General features: G+C 42.2%; 1 non-coding gene across 1 annotated transcript; it reads right to left on the bottom strand.

Annotated features, from left to right (window-relative positions):
- Positions 1–5,802: 5,802 nt before the first annotated feature.
- Positions 5,803–5,884, bottom strand: TRNAS-AGA (transfer RNA serine (anticodon AGA)). The gene has a single exon. It is a non-coding gene; the product is annotated as a tRNA-Ser (tRNA).
- Positions 5,885–10,480: the final 4,596 nt, after the last annotated feature.

Here is a 10,480-nt window from a genome sequence, read left to right as displayed (position 1 = left end):
GCACATGTGTTCATAGAAGCAATGGTCTGTATTTTTCCTTTCTTGCAGTATCTTTATCGGGTTTTGGTATTTGAGTAATGCTAGACTCATAAAATGAGTTAGAAAGTGTTCCTTCAGTGTCTATTTTCTAGAAAGATTTTGTAGAGAATTGGCATCATTTTTCTTCAAGTGTTTGATAGACTTCTGTTTTGGAAGATGATTAATTATTGATTCAAATTCAGAAATATATATAGGCCTGTTTAGAGTATCTAGTTCTTGTTATGTGAGTTTTCATAGTTGATGTTTAAGTAAGGAATTGATCCATTCCTCATTGACCCATCTCATCTAAGTTACCAAAACTGTGGGCTCGGAGTTGTTCATAATATCCATTTATTACTCTTTTATTATTTATGGAATTAATAGTGATGGCCTCTCGTTTGTGAGATTTGCCATTCATGTCTTCTCTTTTTTTACTTAGTTATCTTGGCAAGAGGTTTATCAGTCCTATTGATCTCTTCAGAGAACTGACTGTTAGCTTCATTGACTTTCTCTATTGATTTATTGGTTTTAATTTCATTGATTTCTGCTCTATTTTTATTTTTATGTTTGCTTAAGGTTTAAATTGTTCTTTCTCTACTTTCTTAAGGTCCAAGATTAGATTACTGATTTTAGATCTTTCTTCTTTTCTAATATGTGCATTTAGTGGTAGGCATTTCCTCATAAGTACTACTTTGCCTCATTCCACAGATTTTGATAGAAAGTTGTGTTTTCATTTTCATTTAGTTCAACAGACTTTTTAAAAATTTCTCTTGACACTCCTTCCGTGACCCACATGATATTGGGAAGTGTGAGATAATTTTTCAAATATGTGGGGATTTGCCAGCTGTCTTGTCACTGATTTCTAGTTTAACCCCATTGTGGTCTGCGGCACACTTTGTATAGTCTCTTGTACTTCAAATTTGTTGAGCTGTGTTTCATGCTCCAGAAAGCAGTCAATCTTGGTGCATGTTCCATGTGACCTTAAGAGGAATGTATTTTCTGCTTTTGAATGGAGTGTTCTGTAACTATCAATTATATCAAATTGACTGATGGCTCTGCTCATGTCAACTCTGTGCACATCATAGACCACAGTCCCTCTGAAAGTTTAGGAGTGAAAAAAATTTGTAAGTAGTTCAACAAACTGGAAAAGCATTCACAACTATGAGGAGGAAAACAAGGAAGGATGGAAATGAATCAAATTGTTATGGAAGGTGTGTTTGAAAGCAAAAACAGATTGTATAGGAAAGATATATTTGAAAAAAAATTATGAATGTTTATTGAAAGGCCTTGTGCTCAGAGGGAATTAATGGAAAATAGGCTTTTTAAATTTGTGTAAACAAGTTGTAGTTTTTTTAAAGATTTTATTTATTTATTCGTAAAAGACACACACAAAGAGAGGCAGATACACAGGCAGAGAGACAAGCAGGCTCCATGCAAGGAGCCCAATGTGGGACTCAATCCCGGGACTCCAGGATCACACTCTGGGCCGAAGGCAGGCACTAAACTGCTGAGCCACCCAGGGATCCCACAAGTTGTAGTTTTAAAGAGTTTGTTTCATTTTTAAATGAAGACATATTTTATTGTGGGAATTCAGAGTCCCATCCAGCCGTGTCAGTGTGATTTTCTGAACTCATAGTAAACAATAATTTATAAACTAGATCATCTTTAACTCTGACTGTTACCCTACGTGACCTCATGCATTTATTTTTAAAACTTTCTTATTATCCCAAGTAGTTTCTGGCCCCAGTCTGTTACTCTTGCTTTTGGATTAAATATATCCTAAGGAGATCAGTCAGCAGCCAGTCTTTAACCCCATAAGCCTATTTTATCTAAAAGCTCACTGTGCCCCGATCTCTAAATGATTGTTCTCAGCTTCATCTTTGGGCCATGTAGGATGGGCTTTTTACATGGCTAATGCACACAATCCTCCTGAGATGGAATGGGGCCAGGAAACCATTAAAATATGCTCTCTACTTAATGCCCTACATGAACTCCACCTGCTTCAAATATTTAGTCAGTCACTTAGCTGCATTTTGCAATATTAATTTTTATGAGTTCATAATTAAATATATTATTAATGGCAACACTGTAAGAGATGAAACCCATGTCCACAATTGCAGAAGAGTTGGGTATTCTTGGGGGAGATGAGAGGCTTCAATGCTGACAATGTGCAGCTGTGTTGAGGATATAATTTCAATAGTGATTCCATGAGGAAGGAATTTTATCAACATTGGTGGAGTTATGGGAAACATCTTATTTTGCTGCTGTACATTAATTACAAGAAATGGGGATCCCAATTTCTTGGAAATTATTTGCTAAAAATAAGAAGCATATGCGAACATAGTGTGAGATTTACTTGGGAAAAAATGCAGAAAGTTGTATACTATATAATCAGTGCAAAATCTAACTGTTTCATCCATGAGAATATCCCACGTGTTGCAAATTTTCCATCAAATCACTCTAGACTGAACTTTGTGCCAGGGTATAGTCAGAAGCTAGGCAACACACAGATGAATCGATAGGACTACATAAATATGCATGCTGAAAACCCAGTTTTCATCTCAAAGAAGGAAACAGCTCCTTAGTAGACACCAAAGGTGTTTATGAGTCTCAGAATTGACCTGGAGACCTCGTGTTGAAATAAACTAGCAGTTTGTCTCAAGGAGAGTGAAGTTGGCATTTAATGGGTAGTTACTCTACCATGAAGAACAGTCTAACCATTTCTTTCATGGCATCTCCAGAAAATTCTCTGTGTAACAATAGACAGGTCAGTATGGCCACTTATCTGAGACCACTCAGCCAGTCTGCCCTTTTATAGACAAATAATCGTGTCTAAAACAATCAGTAGCAATCGTAATAAGGCATTGTCAAGGAGCACTTACTATTTCACAGTACGTTTCCTAATATTTGATATTTTAATCCATTCAGTCCTTGAAACAACCCTGTGAAGCAGGTAATGTCGACACTTCCATTTTGTAATCAAGGAAAAGGAAACACCATGAGGTTGTAGCTTGTCTACTCTACAAGTTGGAGGAGCCCTGGGCCAGAACACACAGACGGTTGGGGCCCGAGGCTGGAGCCCATACCGCTGCAGTATGCTGTGTCTCACCACATCACTACCTGTGCCCAGAAATATGGAACGACTCACCCAAGGTCAAAGAACTTATTTAAAGCAGCGAAGACTCGTGATGGTACCTTCTCTGCCCCAGACCTGTGTCTGCTGTTTATGAGCTCAGCAAATTAACCTCTCAGCCCAAATTATGAAGGGTCACCTATTAATAAGGAAACATTTCTCAGCCCCATCTTTAGTATTTATCGGCATATTTGTTGGTCTTGTTGTCTGTGGTTTTCCGGCCGATATTTACTTCTTTCGGCACTTCTGTTTGCTCACATTGGCTTAACCCCAAGGATAACGGAGCCATAGAGAAATGAATTCAATCTCCCCTTCTCAAGTGAACCCCCTGCACCTGCCCCTTCTCACTTTGCCATCCCTCTTGTTGGCTTTAGAGATGGGGCTTTGGCAGTTTTTCTATGTCCTTTAGGTCAAATTATTATTTTGAAAAGATTCTCAAAGTATCTTTTAAGAAAAGACAGCATTTTATAAGTCCCATATCTATTCAAAAAATCCACTTCCACTTTAATCACTCCCTATAAAAATTTTAATGACCATACATCAGCCAAGCTACAGGAGAGTTATTAAAACAGTGCCATGAATAATCCCCAAAGTCCTTTCTACTTCCTGAGAGCTAGTGATGGCAACAGATAATAATAATTTAACACATCTCCTGGCATTAGCTGGCTCAGTGAGAAATCGTCCCACTTGGCATGCAATCACTTCTTCAATCAGTTCTGGAAGAAAACCACACAGAGCTGGCTCAGTGTCACCCCGTCTCATTATACCCCAATAGCAGCAGTGGGTCAGATCTGAAAGGGAGAAAACAGGTGAGCCCTCCTCATTGTGGTGTTGATCCCGCCAGATAAATACCTGGTTGGCTTTGTGTAAGTGAACTAAAACCTAATCGGTGTCATTCTCCTTGTGTTGCAGTGTCTTAACTCCTGCAACTAAAAATGGTGGATTCATTGGCATCATGTTTGTTTTTACATGAAAACTGTAGTTTCTCTAAGCAATGCAAGCTGTGGATTGTCTTCAGATTAATTCTCGTTCCACCACACCTTCTGTAATTTAAAGGGATTATACGGCACGTACAAACTCGGGTAGGATTTCTGCCTGTTGTTTGAAAGCGTCTAACATTTATCCTTTCAGGATTCAGGTTATTCCGAAGCAGTGATGGAGAATTGGATGGTGGCATTGGATGTAATTACAATGAAATAAAGGGGAGAAATGGGAAGACAGTAAAACAGAGAACACAGCCTCACCGATGCCTCTAGGACTGTGCAGCACGTTGGCTGCAGGAGCCTCAAATGATGTATCCTATTAAAAAGCCTGGGCACAACCTTCTTAATTCTTCTTCTTAGTAGAGACTCAAGCTGCCCAAGCCCCATGCAAAAGATGTGCTGAGTGGATCCTGGCTGAAGAGTGATCCCGCTCACTCCTAATGTTGAATTACTTTGAGCAAATTACTCTGGGTGGAGAATGTGCAGCAGATTGTGGGGGTGCTCTGCCTGGATCCTCTGGGCCCTGCGTTGTTCTTTCTGCGCACCCCTGGCTATATGAGCTCTGACATCTGGTAGACTTTACCTGCCCCCCAGGAGCCGCTTTGTGTGCAGAGTGCAGGGAACACCTGCACTCTGTGTGCCTGGGGCATCCTCTGCACAGGCTGGGCAGAGCTGTGAAAGGTGTGGTTTATATCCACGGTGCCCTGCGAGATCACAGAGCAGTGTCCCCCACAGGCACGTCGTCTCGGGTTGCACAGGTGTATGGATTGCATCTCTTTTCTTTCCTCCTCAAAGTTTTCCCCGAATCACTCATGCCTGAGCTCTGCTGCAGATGACCTGGCCCACAATGCAGATCAATCCCGTAGTGCTGCAGTTTCCTCCACGAGGACCGCAAATGAGGAGATGCTTTCTCGGATTGACCACTTCTACCTGAAAGCAATGATGCTATTGCACATAAGGTCTTCTGGAAAAAGCAAGTAAGGAACAAAGGGAAAGATCTAAAGTGAAGAAGTGCACCCAGAGACACAGTTTTGAGCCACCAGTGGTGCTGGGGACCATCTGTTCCAAGGCTCCTGCTTCATGAGGAGCAGATGAGGTCTTCATCAAGACCCCTGATGTCCAGGCAGCACCTGGCCCTAGACTTCCCCAGTTGTGTGAGGAAAAGGCACAGTCTTGAAACCCACATCTCAGGTTTCTGAGTCTGTAGTTCTTTCTCTCTCTAATGGAAGAGAGAGAAATGCTGTGAACAAGCAGCAAGTCAGGTTTTTCGTGGCCAGGAAGTCGTGATGACAGTGGTAGTTTTAGAAGAGAATCTTCCATGCTAACATTCGCAGTTGATTACACGGCCGAGTGGAGATGCGCACAGTGTCTCAGCTTCCCTGGACCGACTTAGACACTAGTAGGGCCTGTAGGGCAGCAAAGTGGGGCGGGAAAGTGACTTCCAGTCTGTGTCCATTACGAGTCACTTAGATGCTGTGCCTTATTAGGGTCACTAGCATCGTTCACTGGCTGTGTGGTTTTTTCTTTCTTTGTTTCTTTGTTTTCTTTCTTTCTTTCTTTCTTTCTTTCTTTCTTTCTTTCTTTCTTTCTTTCTTTCTTTCTTTCTTTTCTTTTTAATGGCCAATGAACTCCTCCCAGGACAACCTCCAGTGTTGGAGAAAAACACACAGTAGTCGACAGGACTCGAGCCTGTGCAGGGACACCCCAACGGATTTCTAGCCCGTCGCCTTAACCACTCGGCCACGACTACAGGTGTGGTTTATTCTTCATACAAAGAGTATGTGTGCACTTACACAGACATAGTTATCATATATTTACATGTCTACCGAATTCTGAAAATCACAAGTTATTTCTCAATACCAAGGGTAAAAGTGTATGTATAAATATATATAAAATACAAACTATATATCATAGGTTGGTAGATTGATCTTACCTTGGTGTTGAGAAATGAGCTCTGACCATCAGAATTCTGCACACTTGTTTCATTATAGCAAATTATTTAAGTGTCTTCTTTAAACAAGGAAAAGCACCTTTAAGAAAAAAAAAACAAAACTCTGGTTCGTCCATGCAGCAGTGATTCACAGCAGGGCTGACACAGTAATTTTCAACCACGTTTTTGAAGACTTGCTCATCCCACTTGGCTACTGCTCCTCACACATTAGCCTCTGTGGGCAAGCCTCATTTTAGAAAGACTTGTGATTATAAAGCCATAACTCAGTAGCAAGATGGTAACTTCCTTCAGTGTGTGGCCTTGACCCGTGGGGGCCTCCCGCATGGCATCCGCTCTGCGCACCGTCCGCGGGCTAGCTCAGAGATCCAGTTACTGCAGAGATGATGTACTTCCCTCATCACACTTAACCCATGTCTCACTTATTGCTGCTGATTGATGAAATAACCCTAAATGCTCCATCATTTTTATATTTCTGCCAATTTCCTGAAATTCAGTTGAAATTGGTGTGAGCCCTTCTATGAGAACTGGTGGCTGTTTATTATGGACAGACAGTGCCTATGGAAAGTCACATAAACCGGTCCACTGATGTGAACCCTTTACTGTTTATCGTTAGCGGAATCTTGATGATGGAAGGCCACGAAGGCTGGAAGCATAGTATACTTTTCCCAACCTGTCGTAGAGAACATGTACTACGAAAGGTTACTTAAGGCAGTGATCCTTTCATTCCTCATTTGCATATGTTAACACTTGTAAATTGGTGTAAGACTATTTATTTCCTCAAGTAAGAGCAGAGATGGAAAAAAGACATAACCAAAAAAAAAAAAAAGGAATATTATTCAGCTCTGAAAAGGAGGGAGCCATCAACCATGAAGAGCCATGGAGGAGTCTTAAATGCATATTATAAAGTAAAATAAGCCCATCTGAAAAGGGTGCGTACTGCCTGATTTTGACTTCATGATACTTTGGAAAAGACGGAACTACGGGGAAGGTGAAAGATCGGGCATTGGGAAGAGGGATGGATGGCAGAGCACAGAGGGAGTGTAGGGCAGTGAAACTACTCTGTGTGATACCATCATGGCGGATACTTGTCATTATATGTTTTTTCCAAACGCACAGAATGTACCACACCAAATGAGCCCTACTGTAAACCCTGGACTTGAGATGATGATGACATGTCGGTACAGGTTCATTCTTGGTCACTACCATTGGGGGGATGTTGATAGAGGCGGAGGCTGGGAGGCCAAGGAGTATATGGGGAATCTCTGTAGCTTCCCCTCAGTTCTGCTGTGAACATAAAACAGCTCTAGTAAGTAAAGTCTTGGGGCATCTGGGTGGCTCAGTTGGTTAAGCTCTGACCTTTGATTTTGGCTTAGGTTGTGATATCTGGGTTGTGAGATCAAGCACCGCTTCTGGCTCCAAACTTAGTAAGGAGTCCGTTTGAGATTCTCTCTCCCTTTGCCCCTTCTCCACTCATTCTCTCTCTCTCTCTTTCTCTCAAATAAATAATAAAATAAGTCTTTAAAAATAAGGTCTTAATTTAAAAAGACAGCATACTGGGGCTTATAATAAGTAACAAATAGAGGCACCAGGAGGAAAGTAATTTTGGCGGCATTGGAGTGTGTATCTTTCTCGCTAGATGCTGAAGTCCTTACGGACAGCCTGTGGAGACTTCCTGATCCATCCACGAGCCATCCACCTTGGCTCAGTATGTCTCAAGCTTTTTCATTCCAGAAAACTGAAGAACAGAAACTCACACCCTGTGAGTCTGAGGATAGAGCTCCAAGAAGCTCACCATTAAAAAAAACCACTTGGGCTCTTATGTTTAGCTTCCGAGGAGTATGCCCGCATTGCCATTCTGTGTAGGCCATCTGCCACACTTGCCTCCAATCTCTCAGGCTCTTCCTCAGAGGCAATGACTTTTACCAGGTTTTCTGTGTAATTCTGGGTGCATGTTAAATACATCCACGTGTGTGGTTTTTTTAAACATTCTACAAGATACTAGACACACTGTCCCATACTGTGCACTTTTACTCTGTGTTACTTTACTGGGTGAGAAGCTTTGGCTCTCTGTTTTATGATGGTATACGGGGCTGTCTTTCTAATCTGTACTGCATGAGATTCATGCATGGACCATCATCTATCCAACCAGCATCCCAGTGATGGGCACTGTACTGTCTCCGGTCCACGCTTACCCCACATGATGCAGGGGCACACGCTGTTATCCATGCTTCTGTGGGTGCTTGTGAGGACATTTATGTTGGAGAGAGTCTGAGACAGCCCATTGCAGAATTGAACTCTACACGTTGTTCTGATCTGGATCCCAGTGGCACATGCGCACACGTCTTTCCTGCCTCTCCAGTAACACATGCAGCTCCTCATGCTGTGCAGTGGACTCATCCTCCTCACCCCCTGGAAAACCATAGTTGACAGCCTCTCACTTCCAACTTCCAATAAGCAATAAGTGGGAGATGTTCTATTTATTGCTCCTTAGAAAACCATTCCATTTCTCATGTTGTATCTTGAGACACTAGAAGAATCTGGTTGATACATTCTATATTGTATGTGGAAATATCATTAGTCAGACTCAAAAATTCACCTGATGTCTTTCTAATCTCATGTATTACTGCAAGCGACAGCTTTGCTGATAATATACGCTGTCCTCCAGATCTTCCCGGACATCTCTGTAGAGACCTTCCTACTCATCACCTGCCTACTGGTCTTAAAGTCACATGTCCTGGTTTTTGTTTTCATAGTACCTCATTTCAGAGTACAAAATAATTTTTCAGTTATCTCCTACCATACAACAAGCCATTGCAAAACTCGATGGCTTAAAATGGCCATTTATTGATATTGTGCACTGTTCCTTGGTTTGACTAGACTCGATTGGTGGCCTTTTCTGGGGCTGTCATGGCTGTGGTGAGACAGTAGCTGGGAAGAGGACTTTGACATCAAACTAATCATACATTCAAGACAGTTTTCTTCTCCCATCTGACAAGTGAACTGAGTTGTCAGCTGAAGCTCAGCCACTCAAGATGGCCTGACTTCTCATGACATGGCCCCTGGCTTCCAAGAGGGTCATCTCAAGATCAAGATTTCCAAGAGGCAGGAGGCAGAAACTTTCAGGCAAGTTAGAGGTGGAGATATGTCTATGATTTTCTAGTTGTCAAACCAGCTCAGGACTCATGCAGATGAAAGGAGATGAAGAATTAGCTCTCCTTCTTCATGAGGTATAGAAAAAGCATATGGACAGGGAATGTTGATCCTTTGTTCTTGGGAAATGCAGTCTGCTAAGGGTGGGGCAGTGGATAATGGCAGGTACCTGTCAGATTTTATAGCCCACATGTGGACTTAGTGAGCAATAGTTATTGGCTGTGACTCTAGTTATCATCATTTTGCTCCCCCCCTGGAATGGAGTTGAGGAATAGTGCATGTTGCACTACAATATATGGTGTTGAAGCTGCTCTGGGAGCCAGGAAGTAAGGTGAGGCTGGTGTATGGACTGCATTTCCAGAGCACAGCCCTTTGCCTCTGAACCCTACCACATGGCCTTCTTGTGAATACAGATATTTGTTGAGCAGTGAGTAAAGGAACCATAATGATCACATTCCAGTTGGGGAAACAAGTTGAATGCCCATAGATGTGATCATCTCTGATGATGAAATTTACAATGAAAATAAAATCTGAAAGAGAATTGGAAATTGAGACACATGATGCTCTGTGCAGCCTTTGAGGTCAGATCAAGAAAAAGCAACAGGGTGTGAGATTTGAGAAGAGATCCTAGGTATGAGATCCAAGGAAGAGACTCCAGGTGTGAGACCTGAGTAGAGAGTCCATCCAACCTTATAATGGATTATTCTGCAGTTACCAAAACAGGACAAAGAATATGTGTTGACATAGAGTAACTCAAAAAGTCATCATAGTGTATGTAGTGTGAAGGAACAATGTAAAAAGGGAAATTACAATACACATGCACGTATGCACACACAGACATACTTCCCACCCTCTGCTCAGGGCTAGTCATCCAATGTGACAGGGCAGGTGAACTGGGATATGGGTTACTCAGCCAGGTGGCTGCTGGCCTCATCTGATCTCCCATACAGGCTATATTTTCATTTATCTCAGCGATGAATTTCAATCAAGTCTGGAACCATTAGGGGGGCTACATCCAGTAAGAAGTGCTACTGAATGGTATGCTCTACTCCAACTAGCCATACATGGCTTCACTCCAGCGAAAGCCAGGGAAGAAAGTAACATTGCAGAGATGTGATTTCAAATGTACTATATTACGGAATGCCTGGGTGGCTCAGTGGTTGAGCATCTGCCTTCGGCTTGGGGCGTGATCCCGGGGTTCTGGGATCGAGTCCCACATCGGGGTCTCCACAGGGAGCATGCTTC

Source organism: Canis lupus, chromosome 2, assembly GCF_003254725.2.
Source record: "Canis lupus dingo isolate Sandy chromosome 2, ASM325472v2, whole genome shotgun sequence".
Lineage (NCBI taxonomy): Eukaryota > Metazoa > Chordata > Mammalia > Carnivora > Canidae > Canis > Canis lupus.
The sequence above is the reverse complement of the archived record's forward strand: the minus strand, read 5'-3'. Positions and strand labels throughout refer to the sequence as shown.